The 12,864-nt window shown below is 41.4% G+C and overlaps 1 long non-coding RNA gene across 2 annotated transcripts; it reads left to right on the plus strand.

Annotated features, from left to right (window-relative positions):
• Positions 1-2,890: 2,890 nt before the first annotated feature.
• LOC124227307 (uncharacterized) lies at positions 2,891-12,569 on the plus strand. 2 transcript variants are annotated; one of them, XR_006885447.1, is made up of 4 exons: positions 2,891-3,082; positions 3,526-3,610; positions 9,976-10,152; positions 12,087-12,569. It is a non-coding gene; the product is annotated as an uncharacterized LOC124227307 (long non-coding RNA). The 2 variants fall into 2 exon arrangements; XR_006885446.1 differs by lacking the exon at positions 2,891-3,082 and adding an exon at positions 3,167-3,298.
• The last annotated feature ends 295 nt before the right edge of the window (positions 12,570-12,864 follow it).

The following is a 12,864-nucleotide window of genomic DNA, read 5'->3' on the forward strand; positions in this document are numbered from 1 at the left end:
GGAGAGAAGGGCTTCTAATCTGGAAGAATTCTACAATTTTTCCCAGGGATGCCAATCCATGACCTTAGTCCACTTCTCTGTGAACCAGGAGGGGTTAGTGAGAAGGCTCAAGATGTTGTTGGCTCAGTCAGTCATCTTATTTCTTCAGTAGTGCTTTTGGGGAAGAGAAAGCAGTCAGGAGCCGCACCAGACTTACCACTCCAGAATCATTTGGTCCTTCCCTTGATGCTTCTTTTTCAAAGTGTATGACATCAAGCTCTTCCTTTTTTCTTGTTTAATTGAGGCAGGTAAGTTTTTACTGTTTCCTTTGTTTTATTGTTTCCTGGGCTTTTGTGTTCGTTTTCAATATTTTGTTCATTGCTTTAACTACTGGGGAGAGATTCTACGAGTTGGCTTTGTTCCGCCTTCTGTGCCTGGAAGTCTAACAGCATTGTCCTCATGACTAGATGTAATGGTCTTTTCTTGGTACTCATCCTTCTCCACCTTTTAAGCATCTTAATACCATTGACTATGCCCTTATCGGACCCAGGTCACATGAGATGCTCCTCCTTGGCTCTAGGATCTCTTTCTTTGTGACTCCTTCTCACTAAGATGAAGCTGTTGGTCTACTTCACAGTTCTTCATGCTAGATGCACATTAGAGTCACCACGGGAGCATTTTAGAAGTACTTTACCCCCAGGAATTCTAGTTTATTTAGCTTGAGGTTGAGCCAGCATTTAAAAAAATCTCTCCAGGGGACTTAATGAGTGGCAGGAATTAAGAGCCAGGGGTCTCTGTGTAGTGACAGCCCCTCCCAGCTCCCATGCTGGAAAGCTGTCTTCCTCTATAAGGAAGGCAGGAGGTACTTACCAGAAATCTCCTGAAAGTGCAAGTAGTTAATCTTAGCAAGAGAGAGGATTCCATGAGCAAAACCCCCCACAAAATGTAGAGAAGACGTAAGAACAGCAGAGGAAGAGGAGCTCAAAACAGTATGCTGATTCTGTTTCATGAGTTGAGAATGGGACCTGGAAGTTATATTTTTTAAAAGCCACATAGATAATTTTGGGAATCCATGAGATTTGAGAACTGGTGCTCCAGACATCCTTTGTTTGTTTCCTGCCAAACATGAAGTTTTGGAAAGGTCTTTCTGATGCATCCTGTCTTGCCCAAACTCATGCCCCTGGCCTTTTTTTTTCCCCCCCGCATGGATGAGCTATTTGGAAGAACCCACAGAGTTTCAATTTGTCCTTACCCCCACTCCATCTTCCACGCTGTTACTAGAACAGAGGTCCTCAAACTTGAATGTGCATCGGAATTAGCTGGGCACCTTATACAATACAGATTGCCAAGCTCCATGATGAGAATTTCTGACTCTAAAGTCTGGGGTTGAAGCCATAGTCTGGATTTCTATCAAGATTCCAGGGGAGGCTGCAGTTGCTGGTCTGGGGCCATACCTCAAGAAGCACTGTACCAGCTAGAGTGATCGTCCTAAATCAGATTGGGGCATTTGTCCCTTGCCTAAAACCCTCTCATGTTTACAGTATAAAACCCAAGCATTGAGCATGGGCACAGTCACTTCAGCTTTTCCAGTGACATCTCCCTCCACTGCATCTCTGGTTCAGGCACACTAAACATTTCCCTGTTCTACTGCCATGGCCTGTTCTTTCACACTCTCTGTCTTTGCATATACAGTCTCTCCCTGGAGTCTTTCTCCTCTTTCTATATTGGGCAGACTCCTACTCATCAGGAAAGATTCTGCTTAAATGTCACTTTCTCCATGAAACCATCACCGAATCCTTCAGAAATAGAGTTTCTCTCTCTTCTCCTCTGTGCTCAAATTTGAAGTGCATCACATTGCATTTTGACAATCTGTTTGCATATCTTTCTAGCGATTCTGAGCCTCTGTTAAATTTTACTCTCTTTATCGCTATATTCTCTGCTTCTCTAAAACCTAGCACAATGTCTAGCACAAAATACACGGTAAATTGACACATTGCATGAAAGACTGGATAGTCAAGGGCAAACTATATAAGCAAAGAGATGGTTGGTTTTTTCCATAAAGCCTAAAAGTATTTAAAGTGAAAAGACAAAATTATTCTTTAGATGGGGGTTGGGCATATCAGATAGCTGGATCGGAAAACTGTTTTCAAGGCTAGACAGTATGGAAAATATGCAGATTTCCAAAGAGAATTCCTAGGCCACTGTACTCTCTCCATAGGAATTAATGCTACTGTCCTCATTCCTTACCCCACCCTCCCAAAAAGGCCTTAGCATTTTAATCTCATTGGCACGAAAGAGAGTTTGGATGTGGCTCACTTTTCTGAGCAAATAAACTGCAATTATTTTACCTGACAAAAAGTCAGAGAAATGACTCAATAACACCCTTCTCATTTGAAATATAGGACACATTGTAATTTGGAAGCTAGAGACCCAAAGTCCTTCCTTTTTATTAAGATTAATGAACGTATCTTAGGGCTTAAAGATACTTAAGTGGCCACAGGAGAAATTTAGTGTGGTTCAAAAAAATAAATTATAGTCATCCATTCTCAAGTTTCTAAAATATTGGCTAGGCTGAAGAAACCCTAAATTTGTAGATGATTCTAAGGGTGAGGACGTTTTTCTGTCACTGACTGGTATTTTATAAAGTGTCATTTGTGTTCAGCCTTGGAGAATTTACTCCGTTATAAGTTGGACATTCAGATAAAAGCTGGATCAAGGAAAGAAAGTTGTTGGCAGAGTGTATGTTGGTAAATGATTTACTAAAGCCTGTGAGTTGGTTTGTTCTGAGTTTTAATCTTCTTTTCAATAAAACCTTGACCAAGGACTTGGAGATCTGCCTAGGCTTGTATTTCAGAGGGTCAAAGTGCTATATGTCACCAGCAGTAGGAGAGATTTGTGTACCGAGATATATTCTGGAATTCAACCATTAATTCAACGCAGCGTGATCATTCATTTATTTACTCATTCTACAAGTTCGTGTCGAGAGCCAGTTGTGTGCCAGGTGCTCACACTGGTCTTGGGGACAGAGCAGTGATCAAAACAGACACAAGTCTCCGCCCGCATGGATCTTACACTCTAGCTGGGAAGAGCCAGTAAACCAATTGTGAGTGTGTGTGTGTGTGTTGGTGTGTATAAATCACTACGGAGAAAAACAAAGCTAGAAGCAGGCTAGAGAATTGTGGGAGTGGTGAGACTGTGCTTTTAAACCAGGCGGTCAGGGGAGAGCTCACTGGCCTGGAGAAGGTGGAAGAGCGACTGTGTGGCTGTCTGGGGCAGGAGGCTCCCAGGCAGAGGGAACAAGAGGCACAAAGGCTCCGAGGTGGGACCACGTCTGACATGCCTGAGGAGTAATGAGGTCCTAGTGTGGCTGGGGCAGAATGAGGGAGGGGAGAGTACTAGAAGATGAAGCCCAGGGAAATTTGGGGTGGTCATTTATGGCCTCGTAGGCCACTGTACCTAATTATTTTGGCTTTTACTTGGTATGAAATGAGAAGTCTTTGTAATGTGGATTAGAAATGTGATACAATCTCTTTTATGTTTTAACAGGGTCACTCTGGCTGCTGTCTTTGGAATAGACAGGAGACAGGACAGAAGCGAGGGGGTGAATTAAAAGGCTATGACAACAATCCAGGTGAGAGATGGTTGTAGCTTGGACAAGGATTTAGCGCATAGGTGGTGAGAAGTGGTCAGACTCTGCATGTATTTTGAAAGAAGAGCTGACAAGATCTGCTAAAGGACTAGACAGAGAATGTGTAGGAAGGAGAGAAGTCAAGGAGGACGTCAGGGTTTGGGGCCTGAGCCATGCGGGGAGTGGGGGAGGGGGTTGGAGTTGCCATTCACTGAGATGGGAAATGCTTTGCAAGAAGCAGAGCGCTCTGTATGGAACATATTAAGTTGAGACGCTAATGAGACACCTGAATGGAGCCTGGACTTAGGGAAGATGTCCGCGTTGGAGATAGAAATTTGGCAGTCATCCACATATAGATGGTATTTCAAGTCAGCAGATGGAATGAGATCACCAAAGGTGAGTATGTGGACAGCAAAGAGGAGAAGTCCAAAGGAAAAAGTTTGGGCTCCCTAATGGGAAGAGATCAGGGACATAAGGAAGACAAAAAACCGAGAAGTGTAATAGTGATCTAGGAGCTACAATATTCAAAGGATAGACCATACAAAGTTTTGGTTATTATGCAATCAAGTAGAATGACTCAAAATGCTATAAACTCCAAAAGATTTTGTGCACAGTGGAGACGCAGTGACTTTTATTAACTATCCTTTAGCGCCACCTGCTGGACACAGACCAAATCAATTTACCATAGAAGGAGGAAGCCTATAAAGGACAGTCCTTGTGATTTTAACCAATTTCATGGCGGGTGGAAAAAAATAGAAAAGTTCTTAGTATACTGTGATTAATTAGATAATCACTTTGAAATTCTACCGGAGGTAATCAGTTTCACAACGCTTGGTTTCTGAAATATCTAGGGAAGAAAATAGAAGAAAAAAGGACATAGAAAGAGGGAAGCAGAATTCGGGAAGACTAAAAAAATATGCACTGAAAGGGATAAAAGAAAGGAAGAAGGAATGAGACATAAGAACTGTCTGATTATTCTATAATTTGTCTTTGGGGGAATATACTATCTATTTTGTTATTTTTTCATGTGTTTCCCCCTTCCCACCAAAGGTTAAAGTTTTCTTTAATCGGGTACCACATCTTACACATTACCTGTGACATGCTCACACTGCTACTGTATCCACTACAGGGCCAGGCGAATATTAAGCAGAAGTAGATGCTTAATATTCACCAAAGAATGGAGTAAGGAGAAGCAATCTTCGGTACTGTCCTAAAGATAGCAGTGCAGCGATGCAAATGTACTTAACATTACCACGCTGTGTATTTAAAAATGTTAAGATGGAAAATTTTAGATTATGTGTTTTTTTAACCACAATTAAAAATAAAAAATAATTTTAAAAATGCAACATGAAAGATGCTTATGGTGATGGAAATATCCTATATCTTAACTGTATCAATGTCAATATCCTGGTTGTGATATTGTACTACAGTTTTGCAAGATGTTACTGGGCAAAGGGTACATAGGATCTCTCTGTATTATTTCTTATAACAGCAAAATAAAAAAGTTTACTTTAAAAAAGAATAAAGATATAATAAAATATGTTTGGGTATTAAAAATAAACTGATCAAAGACCAGAGCATGAATAAATTAGATATTGGTAGAATTGAAAGGATGGTCTAAAGCTTATCACTGTAGCTTTTCCAAATTCAGCAAAGTTGAAAGCACATTATTTGAATCCTTTGGTGGTGTGTGGTTGGAGGAGCAATAGCAGGAGACAATCAGATAGACCCCAATCTAGAAGCTTGGGAGGAGGATGGGCCGCATAGTTTTAGGTTTCTCGTAGAAAATTCCCAAGATATTTTTCTCATGAGAAATAACCATAATGAAGAAAACTATATAAAAATATGAAAAATTCAATGTAAGATATTAGCAAAATGAATGCAGCATCACATGAAAATAATAATCCCTCACAAATGTGGTCTACATTGTTGTTTGCCTGTCCTGTATCCGTTTGCCTTGTTCGCTTCATAACGGAACCCAATTTTATTCAGATATCCACCCTTTGTCAACTTGCCTTAGGGAAAGCGATTCCATCCCTAACTCCGAGGGGGGATTTGTTTGTTCTAAAGGTAACTCCCATTACCTCAACAGTGGCTGGCTCAGGAATGGCACCAACACAATCCAGGTGTTTTCAGGGTCTTTTAGAAAATTTCCTCTATGTTTTTATGGGAGAGCTTCCTGAAATGAATCTCTTCTGCCTAAGGTAAGAGAGAAAGCATGCAGCCCCAACTGCCATTAAAAACCATAGGAGTGAGGCTGGCCCGGTGGCGTAGAGGTTAAGTTTGTGCTCCTCTTTGGAGGCCTGGGGTTTGCCGGTTAGGAACCTGAGTGCGGACCTATACATGGCTTATCAAGCCATGCTGTGGCAGGCATCCCACATATAAAATAGAGGAAGATGGGCACAGATGTTAGCTCAGGGCCAATCTTCCTCAGCAAAAAGACAAGGATTGGCAGTGGATGTTAGCTCAGGGCTAATCTTCCTCAAAAACAAACAAACAAGCAAACAAAATCATAGGAGCATAGGAAACCATCCTATGACCAGAAGGAATATGTGCTTTAGAACAAAGCTGATGTCATGGGCAGAAGAACAGAGAGGCAGAAAACCCTGGGTCCCAGATGGCTGTTGAGCACTGAATCAACCAACCATGGACCTGCCTTACTTTGGGCGTTCTGGCTATATACATCAATAACTTCTTTATTGTTTAAATTCGTGTGTGTGTTGGGCTTTTTATTATTTTTAGGTGAAAGCATCCTAACTGATAAAATGATTTGGTTGGGGGTTTATTCCAGGAGTGACAGTGTTGCTTGGTATTGGCAAAGATGGTGACAAAATTTATCCCATCAATGAGTCAGAGGAGAGAAAAAACAGGACCGTTTTGATATATACGGAAGAAGCATTTGGGAAAATTCAAATACATTTGTGCATGAGAGATTTTTATCTTATTAAACCATGAGTAGAAAAATACTTATCAGCCCTCTCAGTGGATGCAAAAGCATCTTGGGAGTGTAGCCATCTGAATGTGGCCATCTCTTTCCTTTTACTCCCATCCCCACTCGACCTGAGCTTCCTGAGCCAGCCAACTGCTGGGGTTAGGAAGCTGTGTGAATTCAGGGTCTTACGGTTCGTTGGATTCCAGCAGGGAGAACCAGCATGGGGCTTTCTCTCCCAGGGGCAGGAGATTGCCTGGAGACCAGTTTCAGGCAGCTCAGGATTGACAATGGTGGATATTGGGAAGAATGTATCTTTTACAGATAAAAGGAGCCCCTGGTGAAAATCACCATCTGCCCTGACAAAATGGGCCTGGGTACTTGGCTTCCATGATGTTAAGAAGCTAAATCGGGTAGCTAAGCCCTTCCTGCCCGTAAGATTGGTAAAGTACGTGAGGACCTGTGTCAGGGAGTCTTCCCTCACGCACCTCAGTGAGGGCTGGCGGTCTGACTTCTATACATGAAACTTCCTGGAATGGAGATTGGTTTGCCTCCGTCCTCCTGTGCCTGTTGCCTTTTAGAGTATTTAAACAATATCACGTTAGGGGTTCCAATAAGACATCTACCACCACCAACAACAAATTCCACCTAAGCAAGGCCAGCAGTAAAAGACGGAAATAGAATATTTCTATATTCTCTGTATTTCTGTTGTAACAAATAGAATACATGCCCCAGAAAGTAAAGCTGCTGGAGGAGATAGACAGAAATTTAGTTGCGAAAAAATAAGATCAAATAAAGGGAGTCATTGGCAACATAATAAAGAATTTATAAAGCTAAAATACATACACAATTAAGCTATTCCCAAGATAAATAGAAGAGAAGTTTACTGTTAAGGCTCATCTCAGTGGGCTTGGGAATGCAAGTCCAAGAAGCATCTCAATGACTAGAGAAAAACAGTATATCAAAAAGAGGAGATAAGAGACTTGGAGAATAGGCCTAAATACCTAAGTCTATAGTAGAGCTCCAGAAAAAGAGACAATTTTTAAAAAAATAATAAAAGAAGGGCCTGGCTCAGGGCATAGCGGTTAAGTTTGTGCACTCTGCTTTGGCACCTTGGGGTTTGCCAGTTCGGATCCCGGGTGCAGACATGGCACCACTTGGCAAGCCATGCTGTGGTAGGCATCCCACATAGAAAGTAGAGGAAGATGGGCATGGATGTTAGCTCAGGGCCAGTCTTCCTCAGCAAAAAGAGCCGGATTGGTGGCAGATGTTAGCTCAAGGCTAATCTTCCTCAAAAAAAATAAATAAATAAAAGAGAATTTCTATAACTTGAATAGATATTGGTGGCCTTCAGATTGAAAGGGTAGACTGATTTCCAGATGGCACTTATGAGAAAAGACACACTCTAGGAGAATCCCAATAAAATTCCTGAATTCAAAAAAGAAAGGAAAAAAATCATAAAATTGTCAGGGAAAAAAGAACAAATCACTTCCCAAAGAAAAAGAATCATACTGGCATTGGACTTCTCATGTGTAACACTAGAAGCTAAAATACAGTAGAATCCAACCTACAGGTTTCTGAGAGAAAAGAAGGCCACAATTCTATACCTAGCCAAGATATCCCACCTCACATATCTAAGAAATTTGAGGCTATGCATGAATTCAGAGATTATACACATAAGTGCTCCCAAATGAAGGATTTCCTCAAGGGAATGCTCCAACCAGAACACAAACCCAGACATTAAGGTAGGGCAAGATGGGGGCCAGCCCTGTGGCCAACTGGTTAAGTTCGTGCACTGTGCTTTGGCAGCCCGGGGTTTCACCAGTTCAGATCCTGGGCACAGACATGGCACCACTCATCAGGCCAGGCTGAGGTGGTGTCCCACACAGCACAACCAGAAGGACCTACAACCAGCATATACACCTATATACTGTGGGGCTTTGGGGAGAAGAAGAAGAAAAAAAAAGAAGAAGATTGGCAACAGATATTAGCTCAGGTGACAATCTTTAAAAAAAAAAAAAACATAGGGCAGGATGGGGGCTGGCATGGTGGTGCAGGAGTTAAGTTCACATGTTCCACTTTGGTGGCCTGGGGTTCACTGGTTAGGATCCTGGATATGGACCTATGCACTGCTTGTCAAGCCATGCTGTGGCAACATCCCACATATAAAATAGAGTAGGATGGACATAGATGTTAGCTCAGGGCTAATCTTCCTCAAAAAAAAAAAAAAGATAGGGCAAGATGAAGATGACAGGAAACAGTCATGAACAATGAAACTTGAGGTATTACATCTGTAATATATCCATATCTATATAAGTGAATAAGGGTAGATGGTAACCTGTATATAAGCACAAATATGAACTCTTGAAACAAAAGAGCACAGCTTATGGATAATTCAACAATATATTTTGTGTGGGTCTCAGCCTATCGATAGTGATGCTATTGGCTAGAAGTGCCTAGGGGCACTCACCTGGGCCCACGGTGAGCCCCATAGACATTTACCCTTTCAGAACCAATGTTGTGGCTGGACCAGCCCTTGTGATTCTTACTATGATTGATTGCAAGATGCACCTTGGCAATAACCATCAGGAAACCTTGAAAGGACAAGGTTTACTACTCACAGGTCCTGGAGGGTACAGGGTGTGCCTGGGACCACACAGCAAGGTTGTGGGTAGAGAGAGAGCATGGACCTGGGGTTCTGTTTTGTTGGGGTAGAGAGTAGGGTGCTTAGGATTTCGAGGATTCACTCCTTATTGGTGAATTTAAAATATTATAGCGAGAAGGCACAAACAAGCAAATGGTCACTTATTTAAGTCAACTAGAGATCTCTAAAACTGGGGGGGAAGGGTGGCTCTTTATTCAGTCTGATAGCTGGCAATGTGTTTACTGAGATAGCTGTCTTTGAAGTGGATGCCTCGGCAATCAAAAGCTTAATGTCAGGCACTTGCCTTTCAATTTTTTTTTTAAAACAGCCAACTGTCAAGCACTCACACTGCACAATATTAAATCAAAAGTACTAAGTTAACTTAGAAAAACCGGGAATTGGAGTGAGGGGAGAGTAACTAAAATCACTCCAAAACTTTCAGCTTAAGACCAGGAGAAGAGGAAGAAAAAACAAATTGAGAAATATTCACTAATGTTACTGAGTCGATGAGGAGGACAAGGGAGAAACAGTTGACTGGCAGCCACCCCTGGCAGGGCTCAAGCCTGCTGGTTGTTAGGCGGTTCCATGGGGCACAACGAGGGTCCTACTGGCCCCCACTGAGAACCCAGGCTCTCCCTCCCCTCCCCGCTGTCCTCACACTTGTCTGGGGGAATACTGTCTAGGCAGGCCCTGAAATGCTCCTTGATCCTATGAAATAGTAGGCTTTTATTGGGCTGAGTGACATGAAATTGACAATGATTGGACCCTATTTAACCTAAGATTTTTATATTACAGAAAGTGGAATGTAATATTTCAGCTTAACTCAATATCCAAGACCATCTGCCAAGGACTTCACTTTTTTCCTCTGCTGGAGGATGTCAGTCTTTCTAGCAACTGATTTACAGCCGGCAATTGTTCACCTTGGGCTGAGGACTAAAGTCCAAACGAATCTGTTGACCTCAGCTGCAGCTGGTAATTACTTCTTTGCTTGTTTGTTTCCTCTTGTGGATTTCCAGCATTCAAGTTGCACAGATTCAAACATTTGGAAGGACAAAGGAATAAGTAGTCACTCTTTGGAGAATTAAACAAATAGTTCCAAGTCATCTGGGCTAATCAAGCAGTCACTCATTGTTAAAATATTTATGTGAAAATGGCAATCCCTGCATTCTCAAATTCTCTGCAACAGTAGACACAAGATCCAAAACGAAATTTTCCATTTTATAGAACTTGTGAGATCAAAGTTAAGACTAATTTAACAAACTAGCATTTCTACGTTGACTGTAGAATTATTTACGATAACTTACAATATTGATAAATTGAAAATAACCAAAACCTCCGACAAGAGGGAGCGGTTAAATAAATAATAGCATCTCCCAACTTTTTTAGAATTGCAAATCCTCATGACTGGTTTTAAAAGTATTTTTAGCAATTTTTACTGGCATGTGAGAAAGAGCTGATTTTAAATAAAAAATATTTTAAATTTTTTGATCAATATATTCAAGATTCTGTTATAAAACTTCTTCAAAATACACTAGATGCCATAATCGGAGATTATTAGTTAATAAAAAATAGTCAAGCAGACAAGAAGTCTTAAGAAACAATGTATATATACCCTAAATATTTTAACATGAAACATTTACATATAGGGGCCAGCCCAGTGGCGCAGCAGTTAAGTGCGCACGTTCCGCTTCAGTGGCCCAGGGTTCCACAGTTCGGATCCTGGGTGTGGACATGGCACTGCTTGGCAAGCCATGCTGCCAAGTGGAAGTGGAAGATGGGCACGGATGTTAGCTCAGGGCCGGTCTTCCTCAGCAAAAAGAGGAGGATTGGCAGCAGATGTTAGCTCAGGGCTAATCTTCCTCAAAAAAAAAAAATTTACATATAGTTTCATTTGAAAATACTTTGATGTAACACCAGGGCATGATGGGAATTCTTACATAAACCACATCCATGATGCATTATCTACAACTGCGGTTTCAGTTTCCCTAAATTGGAGGGTGAAATTTGTACATTTTATGAAATGATGTGAGCGTAGAACCTTTGAAGATTTTTTTACAATCTTGTCTATTTCTTTACAGATCACATTTTTTTTTTAAAAAAAAGCTAGTAAACTTAAATATAATAGTCAGTACAAATGGCATTAATGGGTATTTAGAATAAACACAACTGCCTCTAGGTAAATGTTCATCTTGACCCTGGGAGGCAGCTGTCCTTGGGTCTGCTGGAAAGTGGCCTTCTTGTCTCGAGTGGGCAGGGCTTGGCATGCCTATGAGAGAATGAAACCATAGGGCAAATTTGAGTGTGTGTCGGAACCACCTGGAGGGCTGGTTAAACCCAGAACCCTGGCCCCAGGATCCGATACAGAAGGTCTGGGGTGGGGCCTGCATATATTATAAGTTCCCAAGTGATGCTTATGCTGCTGGTGGGGGTCCCACACTTTGAGAATCACTGGATTGGCCAATATAGTGAGTTGAATAATTCTCTGCACATTCTTTCTCCCATTTAACAAGTGAGCGCTGCTGTTTATTTTAAATTAAGCAGGAAAAAGCATGACGTTGTCATACACATTTTTAGATGATATATCGTGCTTCGTTTAGGAATTGAATTGTATTGGAGAGGAAATTTATGGATTAATTACTAGGAACTGAATTATTGCTTTCACAACCCTGATGTTTAGAATGATCCCATTCTGTGCTTAAAATAGCCCATCACTGGATTTTTATGGCTGTAATTCCTCGTTTCTAAATGATAAGAGAAAAGGTTTCAGACCCTTCCCTGCAAACACTTTTCTGTCAACAACACATTGCAAATGTGGTTAGCCTTTATTCCTGATCTACGGGAAGTCAACTTGGATATCAGATATAATCGTCACTCTTTTTTTCTCTTTATCACATGGGTTTTTGAAGCATAGTTGAGATTTCAGTGTGCTGCATAGAAACTGTGATGAAATGAATTCAACTTCCTGAAGAGGAGAAGAGTCTGCAGGTGGATCTGCAACACTGGTTGCATCTGACCTTCAGGGTTCATTTGCACTCCCAGTCCTGCACAGAGGGGCAGTGACCAAGAACAAAGATGATGGAAGTGGTGTGCTGGGAGAGGGAGCATGGCACTTTCTGCCCTCCAAGGGGTTCAGGCTGCTTGGCGTTAACAGAGAAATGTCCAAGTTATTTTACTTATCAACATTTTCAAAACAGAAATGGAAACCTGTGTTCTGATTGTCTTTAATTATGGGAACCCCTAGAAACATAAGAGGGACATTAAACAATGTTACATCATTAAAAATTATGCTGGAGGCCAGCCTGGTGGTGCAGCAGTTAAGTAAGCATGTTCCACTTCAGTGGCTCGGGGTTCGCTGGTTTGGATCCTGGGTGCAGACATGGCACTGCTTGGCAAGCCATGCTGTGGCAGGTGTCCCACATATAAAGTAGAGGAATATGGGCGTGAATGTTAGCTCAGGGCCAGTCTTCCTCAGCAGCAAAAAAAAAAAAAAAAAAGGAAAGAAAGAAAAAAGAATTATGCTGTGGAAATAGGGTTAATTACATGGAAAGATACTGTATTGTTGAGTGAATAAAGCAAGTTATAAAACAGCCTATATAGTGTGAGTCCATTTTTGTGAGGAAAAAGTATTAAAGTATGTATAGCATTTTCTAGCACTTATCTTAGTGGGAGGGAAAAATGTTGAGT

This window comes from Equus quagga, chromosome 15, assembly GCF_021613505.1.
Source record: "Equus quagga isolate Etosha38 chromosome 15, UCLA_HA_Equagga_1.0, whole genome shotgun sequence".
NCBI lineage: Eukaryota > Metazoa > Chordata > Mammalia > Perissodactyla > Equidae > Equus > Equus quagga.